Source organism: Branchiostoma floridae, chromosome 2, assembly GCF_000003815.2.
Source record: "Branchiostoma floridae strain S238N-H82 chromosome 2, Bfl_VNyyK, whole genome shotgun sequence".
Lineage (NCBI taxonomy): Eukaryota > Metazoa > Chordata > Leptocardii > Amphioxiformes > Branchiostomatidae > Branchiostoma > Branchiostoma floridae.
Window position 1 is genome coordinate 9,016,619 of NC_049980.1, and position 14,539 is coordinate 9,031,157.

Below are 14,539 nucleotides of genomic sequence, written 5' to 3' on the forward strand. Positions count from 1 at the left end.
TGTCATACATATAAGTGCATATAGTCATATTCAACGAATTACACAATAGTAGCAGCCATTTTTGTCTGTACAACACCATATTGTTGTCGTTCTTGTAATGTTCATCTTGTATAGTGCTCGTTGCACATCATTCAACAAGCTTCCTCGCTGTTTCTGTAGCAGGGTATATTTTTACAGTTATACAGGGAGAGGTTGCTAGCCCTTCCCGTACAGCTGTATAACAATTGGTAAGGCACCTACTTAAACATGGGGACTCCATTTTGCGCCCATTCCGAAAGACAGTACAGTCCCAAAAGAAATGCCCTTCCCAGGACTTGAACCAGAATCTCCCAGTAACCAATTGATTGGAACCAGGAGCTCAACAGTACTAGTAAAGCCACCACCAATTGAGCTACGGGGACATCCTATCTCTACCACACACCAATTGTGCTACAGGTAAATTGTGCTATATCTACCACAAGAGAAATTTGGTTGTATAGGACAAATGACTTAATGGCCTATAAAAAGGGAGCTAAAAAGACTAGCATTATGCATGTGCTTCAGAACGAGAACTTTCAATGTTGTAATAGTTACATGTAAGTCACTGAAATAAAAAAAAAGGAATCCTTAGCCCCACCAGGTGTATCAGCATCTTACTTTGCCTCAGAAATTGATCCCCTGTCACGAACTGTGACGTTCGTCACACTAGCATGTGATTGGTCACCATGGTGATAACAATATTCTATGAATCATTCGCAACATGTGTAAATCATTTGTGTCACCAGGGCACTCAGAGCAAAAAAAGAAGTGTTCGCTCGTAATGCACAAAACGATCACTTTCAATTTAGATGACCCAGATACGTCAAAACAGCGTATGTGAATGATGAAGATACATGTACACGTCACATTACACAACCAAAAGAAAGTTACCTGTCAACAGCTCAATAAAGATTAGACATGTAGGTAATAAGACACGCTACCTTACACAATTACTCAAGCAACAGAATAGAATTTGGAAATGGTCAGACCTTTCAAACAGCATCCATTGTCTTTCATCAGTGACTCCAGACAAAACCAGAGGCTCTAAAGATATTGGTCCAGAAACACAAATGAAAAATCACTAAAGTAGTCGACCCTAAAACGCCATAACAATCAGCTATATGGCCCAAATTTACACCACTTATCCTTAATGTCAACAACTATTTGCCACCAAAACATCACACCCACAGGGAATTCAACGCCAAAGATATTTAGACTTCCTCTTACTGCAGTAGCAAGGTCAATCACCAGGTGCTCAACATCGACCTTCACCGTCCAAATCACCCGACCTACCAACCTGCCAAATAGCATCCCAATCCATCCAGCAGATCTCGCGATGTACTCCTAAACGTGATTCGTATCAAAAACAGTACCTGCATTTTTTCATGCAGCTAAAAAAGTTTTTGCATCACACTGTATTTCTAAAATCTTACCTTGGTCATAGGAAAGCCTGTGACCTAGAAACATAGAGGCTGACTCCCTTTCCATCTATGTTGACGTCAAAACTACATGTATTATTGCTACCAATGATCAGGTGCACCAATTGAAACCAAATGAATTATGCAGAAGGCAATCAGTCAAGTTGATCCTAATTGGGTACAAATTGCTCTGGCCAATTTTGGTCTGGCTCTGACAGCAGGGAGGCCATAATGTCATCAGGTGTTAATAAAGCATGCCAGAGGGAGACGTTATGGTTCTATTTATAGCTGGCACAATTTTACCATGTAGGCCAGAGGCATGGAGACTACATGTAAGGATAGTCATGAGACTCATGACCTTCCTGTACCAATATAATGGTCAAGTGACAGGTATGGTCTCCAGACCTGAAAAAAGTAAAAGAAGAATTGGTGCTTAATACAGTTGCATGTATTACATGTAGCTATTACGTTCATCAAGAAGATCATTGTCTGTGTGCCCATCTGCGACCAAGATAACTAAAGAACTCGTGGAGGGATTGTCTTGATATTTGGTAGTCTTGATGTGACCTCAATATTTTTTTAGATTTTGGGCCCCCTAGTGGCTTTCTTAAGTACTATAATTGAAATTCCCATTTTGATATCTTGTATTCTGGAGAAGCCATGGGAAGAAGTGACAGAAGTTTTGGTCCTCAATACAAGCAGACATCCAAACTGACAGGGATGTCCCTAGAACTACAAAGTATTCACAAAGACTTAAGATGGGCAAGGAAGGCTTTCAACAAAAAGCCTGACTGAGTGTTTAATCTTCTATTATAAATAGCAGTCCATATTTAACAATGTCATGAATAGCCAGATATTCCTACCAACAAGTACAATGGGAGGTTCAATAGATTCCAACAAAAAAATGATATATAAATGTTTAATGTGCATCTCTGGAAAGCTCCCACAGTAGAATTAACTGAACCAAAGACAGCACTCCAGTGGAGCGCACAAACACAGAAGGGTATTAAACTGTTGGAATAGGACATTTAATTATCATTTCACTCTTAACTCTAACGAATAAGAAGTTCATGCAGTAGTATGTAAGGGATATGCTGTACAGTCAGGTTAAAGAGATTAAAGAGTTAAGTTATTGACTCACAAACTTTCTCCCTTGTAATTGTTTTTTTTTCTAATCTAAATGATTCCACAGGTACACAGACTATCAAATTTTTATAAACAATGTCCCTGTAGCTCAATTGGTAGCAGCCTCACAGTTGAGCTGCTGGTTCTTTAAGGTAACTGGCCTATAAGAAATCCTGGTATAAATTCTGGCATCCTATCACGATCATTGGAGCTGCATTCGTCTTTCGGAAGGGACGTAAAATGGGGTCTGTGTTCGACGACGTGCCTCAAGCACGTTACAACAGTCTCATTACTCTAATGGATACCTACTGGCTATGCTGCAGACAACACATGTCGTTTGTTCTTCCCCATTTACGTTGTGATCCCCGAGAGAATTTAATTCCCCTAGCGGCTCATAGGTCACCATTTTATGTTTCATGCTAAATTGCACCCATCATATGGTATCAGCATTACCCGGCAATAAAACAGATTAATTCTATCGCCACGAGTGCAATGACACCAAGCTGCCTGCAGGACCTGTCCATCTGTCCTGGGATGGAAAATTGCTATTTGGATGGACAAAAATTGTACATGTAACAAATTTCATACATCTTAAATATCTGGATTTCATTACTTGAAATTGATGAAAATGAATTTTTGTATAAGATTTAACAAGGGTCATCAACAACATGGACTTCCAAGCAATGAGTGGGATGGCAAAAATTTAAAGCTGGATCCAGCTCTGAATGGAATAGTATAGCTTTTAGCCATAGTTGAACTTTTAAAAAAATCTGTAAAGCCCGGCCTCTTTCAAACAGGTTATCATAATAGTAGGTTTCTTAGCGTACCAGTCACTGTGCTCAGGTGCAAACTAAAGCTAAGCCAGAATGACATATAAGATAAAACAAATAAACCTGTTGTTGTGACATTACGATAAGGCAGACCTAAATGCATGTCATTGGGTTATTTATGAATTCTGTAATCTGGCCACCTTGAAGCCTTACCACAGAAACCATTCAGTTATTTCCAGGAAGACATAAAACTGGCCTTTAACTCATGACTGTGACTTACAGTGCCATAGTTAACTCATTTCCACATATGATAAAAATGCAAGAAATAAGCTATAATCGATCTGAAATGTATCTTATGACCTAATCATTCTGTTCTCACATTGTTTTGTTTTATGTCAATTTCTCATAACATGTTCCTGACAGTGTATTGAAAAATTAATACAGCATCATAGATTTCCCAGTCCATTTCCTCTTACTATGACATTATCATCCAGTATGTTTGCCCAAAACAATTATATAAAATACAGCATCATATTCTGTTCTTCAACTAGATCTCTTTCACATTTGAATTCACAGCTAGGATATATAAACCCTCTCCAACAAGATCTCTCTAGTGTCACTGATGAAAACTGCGGGATAGCAGTTGAAACGTCTGACCGTTTCCAAAACCATATTATCCAGTTGCTTCAGTAACTACTTTTTGGCGTATTTTATTACCTGGATGTCTAACCTACATCGACGTAATTATATACAATGTAGCTGTCTTGATGGACATTCTCACATGTCTTGTATCATTGCTCCTTTGGCTTTATAAAACCTGTCCATTAGCATGTAATTAGCACAGAACCCAAAGGATTTGTTGCAATATGGTTCCCTTGTAATATAAAGCCCTACCACGCAGATGACTGCTATTATTAGAACAGGATGAAATGGAGAGGATTATGTAAAGTAGGATGATGACGATGATTCATATGCAAAAACTGCACCTTGTGCTTGATTATTACTTTGGGCTAAAGGATGAAAAATGCTAAAAACTCAAAAAGATCCCACTCTGTCTTGCAAACACAGCTCCCAAGTATATAACATTACTTACGGGCATTTTCCAGTCATATGTAAATCTACCTCTGAAAAGAAAATGAAAGTAAAATGGATGGTATAAAACATCCCTTCAGGAGGTTATAAGAAAAGGCTTCTGCAGTACTGTTAATAAAAGCCATCCACACAAGATTGATTTTATGTAAGAAATTTATCTGTAATTTGTGAAAGGTTTTTAATTTTATGTAAGGGCTCTGTGTAAAGAATTGTCAGTGCTGTGTACACTGTGCAGTATATGTCACGCTGACAACTTGATTTCCTCTAATGCACAAAAATCCTTGTTCCATATCATGATCAAGGAGTTGTAAATGATAGGTAACCACATGCATGGTTATCCTGATTCTCTGTCAAGGACTGTAATTCAGAGACCTTGAAGGAGGCAGATAACAGAGGAACGTGGTAGTATCGACACATAACATTACTGATAAACTCATTCCAGAATGTTCCAACAGGCTGTTAGCAGTGCAGATCTGTAGACAACTCCTGCTTTAGATTTGACACAGACTAGACTTACTCAGACAAATATCTGTATAAAGCCCAATGTTTTCTATTTGCATTCCAAATGCAATTTCTAGGTTAAAGGGCGGCGGAATACTACCAAATCGAACAAGGAGCATGTAGCCATTTTGCTCTGTACAGACCAACAATATTTCCAATAGCCCAAGCAGTGAATCTCCTTCTACAGTGTTAGCACAGGTACCCCATGTAGCTGGAGAAGATACTGTAATCCCTACGAGCTTTACTGTCAACATGTCATCCAGGTAAACACAAATCCTAAATAAAGTAAACAGGCTGAAGTGGTCTCTGTTTGTGGCAAATCCCTTTTTGGTACACAACATGGTTGTACCTCATTCAGGTTTTGTCTCTGTAAATTTGGATAGATTTTCAGTAAAGTTTCTTAAAATTTTAGTCCACAAAAATAACCTCCAGCAACATACATCAGTGATACGGTCAGCGCATCGGATGATACCTTAAGAGGGACATCCTTTATCTGTAAGGCCTTAAGGGTGTGTTCATTATCCCCAGGTAAGGATGACAAGCTGATTAGTACCAAATCTAATTATCCAGACCACAGGGCTGAAATGTAGACCAGGATCCATCTTTTCCCACTGAATTCATTATAAAAACGCTTACAGAATTTGGCTTAGGGGTTCAGCATGTAAATTTGCTGCCTTTCTTCTATGTTGTTGAAACTCAACCCAACCTGTTTCAATATCGATACATACAAGCTAGCAAGGATAACTGTCTTTTGCTAGACGATACCCATATAAACTGCCGGCTGCTTCAAAGCTAATAGAATTTCGCTACACCATGCCTATGCTTTACCCTATGCCATATTCAACACATCAATGTTTGACAGATTGGTAAACACCCACCTGTTAAAACACTGCTCTACGCCTGCCTTTCTCAAATTATTCCAAGCACTCTTCGGTGGCAATATCTTGTCAATGCCCTCTTTAAGCTTCTTTCTTGTCAGTAAAATCGCCTCAAGTCTTGACGGAAAGGCAAGAGGAATGCCTGCGTAGTGTGCTTCCCTGCTGTCAGTACAGTCTTGAGGGGTGTGTTTCCTTACGTCAGGTTTATCACGTTTCCTCACACACTTTCACCTGCAGTAAGAATAAACAACATGTCAACCTATAGATACAAAAAAATGTACATTGTAACAGCCTCTCCGAGAATAAAACAAAAATTCATGCTTTTCCTTAACGATGTTTTCTGAGTACATATAGCAGCATTGCAATAACAAGCAATATATTATCACTGACATATGCCGAGAAAAATGTCTTACGCTTCACCGGATGCACACTTAAAAACCCCTTGGGCCATACAGTACACTCTTTCCAACTGAATACATAGACTTTAACATCTGGCCTTTAAAAACAAGTTTTTCTTGAGGAAACAGTGGTACAGAGAGTAAAGCAGTAAAAGGAAACCACCTGGAAAGACAGGACAGCAGGCGTGATTTGTTGTACATTTGACTGCACGTCATACACTCAGGCCTTTTCACGTCCCAGCCAGCCAGCCGGCTTACATTACATGACAGGCCCCACACAATGGCAGGCAAGGTTGTATACATTGACAGTTGCCGTGGAGATATGCAAATGAGAATGATAGGCCAAACAAGTGCATCAAGCTGGATAGCACTCTTTTCAGGAGGACTTAGCCAATAGAAAGCCTCAGTGATCGTAGGATGAAAGGGTTGGAATATTGGTAGAAGAGCTCTTCAGATTGAATAACGCACAGCACTGAGTGTGGAGACCAGGATACAGCACTCATCCTTTCTTTTCAACATAGCTTGCTAATTTCTTGCTGTAAGCACAAAAGCCAACTCAAGCCAATAGACTTGGTCATGATGCAATGCTGTGTTTGTCAACTATTGTTTCACTATTGAATGTGTAAAAAATTAAGTAATTTCTCTGAAAATGATCAGTTAAAGACTACCTTCTAAGCAACATTTCTGTGTATACATTAAGTACATCTAGTAAACGATATACCAGCCAAAGTGGCACAAGTGTATTGAGGGAAGATTATCCGCGGGGGCAGCATATTGCTTTACCCTGGCCCAGACTTTCATGAAGTGAAGAGGATTTAGCAAAGGTCACCATCTAAGAGTCAGCGTCTGTCTAATGGCGGTTAATGTGCCTGGTTAATGGCAAAACACCAGGGTGGAAATCTGTACAGCGAATCCTGTGTCAGAATGGCAGGTCACAGACAGACTGTCAGGTGTTTTTCAGGCAAAACATGTACAGAAATCATACATCATTGTAACAGTAGTTCACCTTTAACCACACGGTAACCTATATATATATATATATATATATATATATATACGTTGTTTTATAAAACAAGATATTTAGGGATATAGTCGACAAATGTTGGTTTCAAATTGCGATTTTTTCATAGTGATAGCATTCCAGTCAGACAAAGTCATCTGTCGACTTGACATTCCTAAATACTCTGCTACAAAAGATAAAGGTAAACCAACCTTAAGTAAAAAATTCTCTGTCATTGTTTACTTCTCTATCTAGAATGAGAGAAGGCCTAGGCTATAGTTAAGATTCTGAGAAACAGAAAAATATCAAAGATCATAACAATAGCCTGTCAAGAACACAAGATATCACAGTACCACAGAAAGCCGCTGGGAGGCCCAAATCTACTCATTAAGTAGAGTTTCATCAAAACCTACCTAGTATTCATACATGTACATGTAGTAAATAAATATCAAGACAATCCAGCTAGGCATTCTCCAGTTATAACATGTAAGTGACAGAACAACAAACTCATACGAATGCTGACAAAAACATAACCTTCTTGGTACAGGGTAATAAAGAGCTATGGGAACTATATGGTTACCGTACCATTTTCTTGCATGTAAGTGTAATGTTCTGAAATGGCAATAACACCATCATTTCTATGTAAGTCAACTGAAGTGTCCTTCAAGCCTTACTTTCTCTACAAAGTCAGTGCTCTCATGTTTTGCTAGTAACACTGACAAATCGACAAGGTTGCTCCCGGAGAAGGAAGTTCTTTGTCAGTGAACAGTGTACATGACCTTAGCTGTGTAAACATGGGCTGGTACAACACATGTCATGTGACTGTTGACACATGTACAGACTTTCAAGAACTACTCTTCAAGGATTTTGTTAAGGGCATTAATAAGATTTTTGTAAAATCTAGTCTAGAGATTTTAAAGACTGTTAAAAAATCCAGATTTTCAACATTATGATATATCTTGAAAAGACCTATAGCTAGATATGTATAAATGTAATAATTGGGGGGCGGGAGAGAAAAGTTATCTGTAAAGAAGGATATATAAAGATGACTCAGAGTCTTAATATATCACTTGTCAGTGTGTGGTACTTGACTGTGAGGATTAGATAAAGCACGTCTTACTCTTAACTGGTACTGCTACTCTTAACAGTGACACAAATGCATTTAAATTTGTACCAGACTTGAGCCAAAGCCAGGATAAAGGCTTACAAATGTATGATCTCATAACTATTAGGAAATCAAAAACAGAGTAGTATGAGTTAATCTACTTCAACATGTGACACTGTGGTAACATAGGGAACGATAATCATAAATGGAACATACATTGTACACTGGGATTGTATAGGCAAATATAATAGACAACCTCAAGTCAACTATCCAATGGGATAAATCAGTAGGCTGTATAGTTGTGGACTCTTGAACTTCAGGTCATTTCGATCTTGGCATCTATTTTTAAGAATCAGTGTCATTCTCTCATTCCCATAAACTTACACTGTGTAATGTTTCTGTTACAGTGATACCATGATCTCTTTTGACATGACAAATACCTTTATCTCTTACAAGTTATCCCGAGGCCTCATGCCACACCCATATTACCTCATCTCTCTCCAGCTGTACAAAATGTATATGCCACTGCCATGGGAACTGATGATAACATTAATAATTCCCATGCTACCTCATTCGAGTGGATCATTACTTTTCAATCTCACTTTCGAGAACATTAATTTGGTAAAGTGGGCACTAACGATCCATTGGTTCGCTAGCTAATTTCTATCCCGAAAGGTTCAGGACTGTCAGACATATATAGTATATCAAGTTATAACCCAGCCTAGAGCTCTAAATCCTCTCAGACTGATTAGAAGGCACATAAGCCTCAGGTTGATGGCTATGCCTTGTAAAAAAATCTAATCAGGAGAAGTACGAACATGTGAGGAGCTTCGGTTACAAATGAGGTATCACTCTCTGCTTGCGTCATCAACAGCATGGCAATTAACCATGCAGTGACTTGAACAGCTTTATAATCGGTACGCTAGGATTTGTATGATTCAATATCAATAAATAGGGATTGGGAGAAGCTACAGTATATCTCAGCCTATACAAAAATGTTAGAATCGAGAACTGTCCAAAATGTACAGTACTGTACAGTGACTTAAAAGCTTTAATGCCATAATCAATTCAAGGACCTGAGTGTGTGGTTCAATTTTTAAGAAATACGAAAGGCTAAAGCTACAGTATAGACCTCCCTATACAAAAATGTTAGAATAGAATCAAGAACTGTATTATGAATCATGGCAGAATCCACGTATACAATTATATAGACTATTGTAAGCCTCTAAGCTTCAACAGCATCCACTTTGCTATTATCAATTCACTTCACTTTCATCAGAAAAGTGGCAGACGTATTCCCTGGTTAATAAGGGAGAATATATAGCAGGCTAGTCAAGAAAATTGAGTTACCTTACCTTACAATGCCTGGGTGGAGAATCAATGGACCAGAAGGAATGCTTATCAATAGAAATGTGGTAATGCTTCATGGGAGGCACGCAGATGGAGACATAACGGCACAGCTACAGTAACTGTGTTATACAGTCTAAGGCGACAGTGAAACACAGCGATATAATGACCCTGTATAGCAATACCGCTCTGTTATGACCACAATTGTTAGATGTGAGGACACAGGGTCAGTCACAGTAGGGATAGGTGAAAGCTATCCTCACCGTGCACAAAGGACACCTAGGCACCACCTTAATAACAAATAAACTCTGCTGCTCCCAGCCCATTCATCGGCAAGGCATGGTGAACGCGGGGAGCATTGAATCCCTACCACACTACAGGACAGCTATGCACAGAACAGCACTGTATAAACTCACTTTCCAGAAGTAAAATGTGTGTTCCCAAAGGTTGTTTCAACTATTGTACACACAAAAAAAGAGTGTGTGAAATACTGTACCAAATTTGTGTGCCTGAGCTTAATGATAATATTGGATGTCCCAAGAGGTGAAAGTGTATTCACCAGACATAAGCATACTAGGCAATTCCTTGTACTAGTACTCAACACAAACTTTTCACCATTCTCAAATTTTGTTTTAATATCTATTGAATATATGATTTGCAAGATTACGAAAAGAATTTCAATCTAATCTTGATTTCTGTATATTAAATGTAACTTTACAATGCTAAGAATTACACAATATTGATTGGCTACTGCAATATGAAACATTACATAATAGTTACTATAATCTTGTTACTAAGTCTGATTACATGTTCCATTTCTTTTCATAATTCTCATCCAGTACAGGGACCTACCTGTGGCTATAATGTCCCAGCATTGCCTATAGTATAAACCTGATATACAACTTTTGGCATACACGTAAATAAGCCCTGTGTAAACACCTTTCAGGAGCGACACGCGGAGACAAGAGTACACTACGAGGGACAAACGGCTTAATGACCCTTGAAGTGAATGGTAAATATTTGGGCAACACCCTCTGGGTCGACATAGCAACCACACGCAAATACACCATTATCTACTGGTACATTGTTTGAAACAATAGGGCACAATTTACTGCCCCATATGTAAGTAAAATTTTACACATTACACAGGACAGTAAAATCATGATGTAGACATAGTGGTCTTTAGAAAAAGAAAAGTGTTGCTAGGTGACAATAGACTCTCGGTCATGTTGCATATCTTGGATGCAGCACAACAGTTATAAAAACCTTCATACATATTCTTCTACACTATAAGTGTCTGTGTGGCATGACATTTCATACTTTGAATAGGACTAGAATAAATGAATAAAAGAAGTAAAAATAGTTGCAGGCTGGAAACGTCCTTGGGAAGACCCAAGACTACCTTGAAGTATTTAGTTTTGAAGGATGGAATGCTTGCCAGATTGGCATTTTCACTTTCCTGGAACAATTGGGAAAATAGATTTGTCCAACAACGATTGGTCACCACCAAGTGTTCTTGGAATGAGCACTGAAGAAACACAATGGGAAGATCTAAATATAACAACAAGTTAAACCACAGAAACCAGCAACTGCAAGTGTAGCGTATACGGATGTACAACTGGAACTTAAAACTAAGGAATACTAAACTCCAGAAGGGAGTATTATTTCCCAATAGATTATGTAACAATGAATACACAATCAGCGACCTTTTTGCAGAATTTCACCATGCATTAATTTTCTTACACGTATAAACACTAAGCTTCCTTCATTATGAGTATTTTCGGAATAAATATGGGGTGATGTGCACACCAAGATATCAAGCAGCACATAACATGATGAGTTTTTAACATAGCCCCTCAAATTGGCTTTGTAAGCAAACGTTTGTCAGACCATGTTGAACACATTGTATTCAGCCATACCCTGAGATTACTTAATTTGATTAAACTTAAGTACTTGGTACTAAGTACTTGGGGAGTTTAGCACATGCAATACCGAATGCTTTTTGATGTACGTGAGGCCAGTGGGTATTTTATCATCTAATGTGAAGTAACATGCATGTTTTACTTCCTAAAATTGATGTCTATTCAGGGCTGCACCCAGGTGCACCCAATTATTTTCTCTGGGTGCACAGGGTGCACCCAAATATTTTCTTACGTCTATGTATGTAAAGATATCACAGTATAGTAGTATACATCATATTCTTGACATCTAAGTGTTAGAAAGATAATAAAAATGTCTGTCATGGTACTTGTCTGAGAATTTGATAGCTTGTAGCTACGTTTTATCAGTAGGTTATTAGTTAACTTTAAGTGGTGCACGTAAAAAATTTTTGGTGCACCCAAATTGTTGAGCTGGGTGCACCAGTGCACCTAATCCCAAAAATGAATTTAACTTGTATCATCATAAATGTACATGTAGTTTCTTTAGGTTTATTGTTAAGTACTGTTAGTATTAAGTACTGTATCAGCTACCAGAAACTTTGATTCATTAAGACTTGCCACATAAATTTTCTATAAAAAAAACTGCTAGACTGCATATTAAACTTCTTCTTAGGTATTTTGAATTACCTAACAATCCCTGGTGAAAACCGACGCTAGCTTTTTTTTTGCCAACTGCTGACAAGGAACATGCCTTACCGACTTCACTGCATAACATGTGATGATAACTTACTGTTTAAACCTTTAAACTTGCAGAGCATTATATTTCAGTCCAGGCAAACATTTGGTCTTTTCCATAGAACAAACAATCCATTTACAATCAACACCATAAACTGGCATGAATGGAACATTGCCACTGTATCTGGAACAACAAGTGTCAGGACCAGACTCTCCCTGAATAACCAATCCTGTCAGTAATCTCAGTAGGGTTGCTCTGTCCTATTCACAACAGATAACCACTAACGCTGCCCCCTGTGGTATACTACGTCAGCCCTTTGGTCACAGCAGCTGCAGATGACTATAATATAATCCATTCTTGCCAACACCACCTGATGGCACTGGGGAAAACATTGTCTTATATGACAGATTATAGTGGCTTCTGGGTTCCCACGCAAGTCCACTAGCCCGATTGTCCAGGGCAATTGAAAGTGCCCATTGGGCAAGTGAATGTCCTGCGCCACTTGCCCGATCGTGCAAGATTTTTTCCAAGAATGAGATTTTGATATACTTGTGACTTTTCACTGTCACAGCATCCTGCATTGGTCAACACACAAAAAGAGAGCCACTGATTCCATTACAAATACATGTAGAAAAATGTCATTTTTATATTTGAGACAAGTGAAAATTTTTCATGTATTTGAAAACTTACTATTTGCCTGATAGGACAGGTGAACTTTCAAAAACTTGTCCAACCCCAGGCTTACTTAATATTTCTAAAGTTCTCCTAATAGAGAAATCAAGCAGCTAAGACCAATTTTAAAAATTCTTGTCCTTAACTACATATCCATAAATAAATGTCAGCTGACCAACCTTAAATCTACAAAGTTTCTTCAATCCATTGCCACAGCAGAACATGTACCGGGCCCTGTCCATGGTGCTGAACAAAATGTCTGTATGCTGAAGTTGGAGATGGTATTTTATATGCTAAGCATCAGTCTTGTCTGGGTCACTTCCTGTATCTAACAGTTTTAGCATGGACAAGATGTGGAGCCAGCTAAGCCACGTCTCGGGCAATGTGTGAGGGGTAATCCGTCACCCTGACAGTCTGAAAGCTCTAATAAAGATGAGAGACTTACCAGAGATAAATGTCTCTTATCCTGGGACCCCATCTGTCTTACCCTGCTTTAACACAATCCTCTGCAATGCAGCAATGTCAGCTCAAAGGTTCTGTGACAGCTTCTAAGGTCTGTGAGTTAAACCTGATCTCCAACAAGATCTCTTCAGTGTCACTCACGAAAGACGTTATCTGAAATGTCTGACCGTTTCCAAAATCATATCCAGTTGCTTGAGTGATAGCTATTTGGCATATCTTATTCTCTGAATTTTTAACCTAAATTGATGTGTCTGTAACTTAGTTTTACACTGTATGAAAATAGAACTAATGGTATCATGCTACTTTTTACTGTAAAAGCCATTGAATTTAAATGGATTAAAATTTGTGGGAGAAAATAGCGTGTCCATAGTAGTTTTTAGTTAGCTGGCCTTTTGAGTTCAGAAATCAAAGTGTAGGACTAGACAGCAGAAAGAATGAGTATTTCCTAGTGGCTTTAAGTTTGCGGTGATAAATAGTTACTGCAAAAACTGCGAACATTAAACCAGCGCTAAAATTCCAACAGTACCCTAGAGCCATACTTCCAATGACTGTATCCTTGATACATTGTATATCGACAGTAATTATACTGCCAATTTGAGCAATCATTATCTAGTCTAGTTACAATCAACACTACTAGTTACTGCACCAAGTAACAAAGGGGAGTTAAAGAGAACATACTGCTTGCAAATACATGAAGTACATCCACCAGTTTCTGGATATGACGAGTGACTTATCAACAGTGTCTTACTGCAGATAGCACTACTATATACTACATATTTTCAAATTTCTTCATCAAATTTAATAAAATACTTGTACTGATTGTCTTGTGCCGAATTGATCTCCATTTGTGGGAACTGACAATTGTGTTAATTCAAGGTTTCAATAGATAACTTCAGTCTTATGCTTAACGGGAGGTGCCCCAACACGGTACGCTTTTTCTTGCGCTCAAACTCATGGCGCTCCATCGCTAGTTGCCTGAGAGTGGTCAAATTTTGATGACTGAATTTTTTACACATAGATTTGAACAACATACTTGAATAAGAAATGCATTCATGTGGTTCATGAACCTTTCGCGCTGGTGTTACAAGCGGCAAACACTGTGAGACAATTTTGTGTATGTAACCTTCCAATTTTGGT